At 45.3% G+C, this 3,008-nt stretch overlaps 2 protein-coding genes across 3 annotated transcripts in view; one reads left to right on the forward strand and one right to left on the reverse strand.

The window, feature by feature from the left end:
• The window catches only part of LOC109488216, a 13,091-nt gene extending 11,875 nt beyond the window's left edge, over window positions 1–1,216 (reverse strand). The window contains exon 1 of one of the 2 annotated variants that reach the window (XM_019792414.1): window positions 1,028–1,216. The gene's annotated coding sequence lies outside the window, so the exon portion shown is untranslated. Of the gene's footprint in view, window positions 1–90; window positions 215–1,027 lie in introns of those variants that run through there. The other variant, XM_019792412.1, reaches the window with a different exon arrangement.
• A 1,508-nt stretch (window positions 1,217–2,724) lies between these two features.
• The window catches only part of LOC109488215, a 19,367-nt gene continuing 19,083 nt past the window's right edge, over window positions 2,725–3,008 (forward strand). Inside the window, exon 1 of the mRNA XM_019792411.1 lies at window positions 2,725–2,819. The gene's annotated coding sequence lies outside the window, so the exon portion shown is untranslated. The remainder of the gene's footprint in view (window positions 2,820–3,008) is intronic.

The following is a 3,008-nucleotide window of genomic DNA, read 5'->3' on the forward strand; positions in this document are numbered from 1 at the left end:
CCCCACCACACACACACAAGCAATATATTGCAGATACGGTGCCCTCCCCCCGGCCCCCCCTCCACTACAAAAGGTAAGTCTACTCCCTACCCTACTCAGTACTCTTCACACCTGTGCTGTACCGCCGTACGTGCCCGGAGCACTGTGCACGTGTGTCCGTCTGTTAACTGAACCTGGACTGATCCCAGCGCAACGTGAGCGGAATATAACCTGGCTCAGCAGGAAATGAACTCATCTATTCCCCGAAAGTGTTGGCAGCTCTGTGACTATCGTATCTGAGAAGGCCTTAAAGTTCGTTTTGATTGACGTTCATTGAATTCATGTTTCTTTCAATACTCTGTAAACAGACATTATCACACCCCCGGCCCCTTGTGACACATGTAGAACGCAAATAGTATAGCATGTAACCTGATTCAGCTTTGTTAGCTTTCGTCCGCTCCGCAAAATGCGCTACCGGCCACTACGTACTAGCCGTATAGAATTTGTCGGACAATTGACGTAACTGTAACAGGTTGTAATTGGCATTTGATGGTACGTTTTTAGGGTCTGAAGCTTTGATTCCAGACAACTTTACGAGAAAAAAAACCACAAGTATTACATCTGAAGATCATTAAGCCACTGAAAGGTTGATAGTTTGCCATGGGTGTTGTTTCTTTATTTTCAGAACGGGTTAGATGAACGATATCGATCTTCGCCGGATCGGCGCTCCACGTTCTGACAGGCGCTCCGTACGAACTTGGCAAAGTCGTATTTTTCGCAAATTCTGTCCTTCATAAAAGACAAAAGATCGTAAAATATGATTGTTAAACTATTTTCTGACCGAGTATAGTCAACCGTTTGCGACTTATATCAATGTTGAGGCAGTAAAAAAAACAGCAGTTCTGGGTGCCTCACATGGCACCCTGGGACTGCCGTCATATGTGTTTCCTGTGCACTTTTGACGCCGTTGAACTGTGGTGTGTGGCACGCTTACCTCAATACAGATAGAGATATTAACATTCAACAAAGACAATAAAGACTTGTGTACCTGTTTAGTCCCAGATGGTACGACTGGTCACCGTCAGCTTGTAATTGCAGGCTCGACGCGCAGTGTGCGTGACTGACAAAAGAACAGCCTTTTTCTGGCGGCTGGGCTGCTATATAGCAGTTAGGGGTGTCTAACGGGTACTCTTAATGAAACACGTGCTTCTTTTCCGTGGGAAAAATAACTTTACACGAGGAAATAAAACTGCTGGCAAAACTCAGTACACCACCGGAAATACATCAGCGTTCCATGTAGTTCCAGGCGCGCATTTTCGCTTACAAGTGCAAAGTAGACGCTATACATGATAACAATCGTAAAACCAAGGTTAAATTTTAACTCCCTTGGTAAAACTGGGAGTCAAGAATTCAAGGGCGAACGTTATTCATATTCCTGATGCAAGGTGGCTATGTTGTTCAAATGTGTGTGTGTGTGTGTGTATGTGTGTGTGTGTGTGTGTGTATGTGTGTGTGTGTGTGTGTTTGTGTGTGCGTGCGTGCGTGCGTGCGTGCGTCGTGCGTGTGTGTGGTAAAATGAATTCAGCAACTGGACGATGCCCCAGTTGTGTTATGCGTTTGGAGCTTTAGATTAAAGACAAACATTGTCACGGACACGTACTCACTCCCAGACACTGTCCCGTACCTGAACCCACTCCCCCACACAAGTAATTCCTGACCTGAGGCATATTGTATTGTATTCAGGCTTGCTGCCATGAAGTCTGCAGATTGTACATGCAGATTCTTAGTTGGTGCAGTGCCAAATATTTGCAATATCTCCTCAAATAGTGGTGATATTTCACAGCTGTGCGAGTTCTAACGTTTCCTCAAGAGAACTTTAATCAGTGAAGTCAACAATCTTGCATTATTGACTTTGTCACACTTGTAGACATTGTTTACTATACATGGATGGCTGGCTGGATGGATGGATGGCTGGCTGGATGGATGGACGGACGGACATGGCAGAGAATAACCTCGTGCTAGTGAAGCTGATCCCAGTGTAGAGTTAGTTGAAACGGGCGACCAATTAAAATTCCGAAAATGTGCCGCTCTTGATCCCCGTCTAGCTGCCAGTTTCTTGGCTCAGATACAACCAATGCACAGCCTGTGAACATATTTAAACTCGAGCCCAAATCCCCAGAAATCACATCCCTCCAGTCACTGCCTGGCTTAAATTTCACAACAAGGCAACTGCACGTCTCGTTAAATGGATGTTTTACCCTGAGCGTATCAACAGAAAGAGGGTAGCAGATTTGATCACTTTCTTTCCCACAAAGCAAACAAGGGCGAAAACTCATTCTACTCGGGGAGGTTGGAGTAGGCGTAAAGTTGTAAGCTCAGTACCATTGGCTTTTCAAAATCACTTTGAAGATTTACAAGTGTCGGACGTGTGACGTCTGAAAAGGGAACACAAAGGTTCGGCTTCCTGCGAAATCAATGAATCCATGTTATCGTCAAGATCAATACAGTAGTTTGACAAACCACCTACACTTTCGCAGAAAAGTGGGCGTGATTTCCTGTAGACCCACGCTCTACACAAGTTCCGTATGTTTGATTTATTTGACTATTGTTAGTTTAATGTTAAAGAGCTTTCTATAGGGTCAATTTACCTTAAGAACTTATAGTCTGCAGAGCTGCCAACACTTTCGGGGAATAGATGAGGTCATTTCCTGCTGAGCCAGGTTATATTCCGCTCACGTTGCGCTGGGATCAGTCCAGGTTCAGTTAACAGACGGACACACGTGCACAGTGCTCCGGGCACGTACAGCGGTACAGCACAGGTGTGAAGAGTACTGAGTAAGGTAGGGAGTAGACTTACCTTTTGTAGTGGAGGGAGGGCCGGGGGGAGGGCACCGTATCTGCAATTGCTTGTCACGAGTACTGTGATGGACTACACATTTCAATACACATCGGAATCGACTTATCAAGGGCAAAAGACTGTACTAGGAGGTAGCTGTTGTATCTGCAAACATTTTTTGTAAAATGAGCCA

The sequence above is a fragment of the Branchiostoma belcheri genome, unplaced genomic scaffold (assembly GCF_001625305.1).
Source record: "Branchiostoma belcheri isolate BF01 breed outbred unplaced genomic scaffold, Haploidv18h27 scaffold92, whole genome shotgun sequence".
Lineage (NCBI taxonomy): Eukaryota > Metazoa > Chordata > Leptocardii > Amphioxiformes > Branchiostomatidae > Branchiostoma > Branchiostoma belcheri.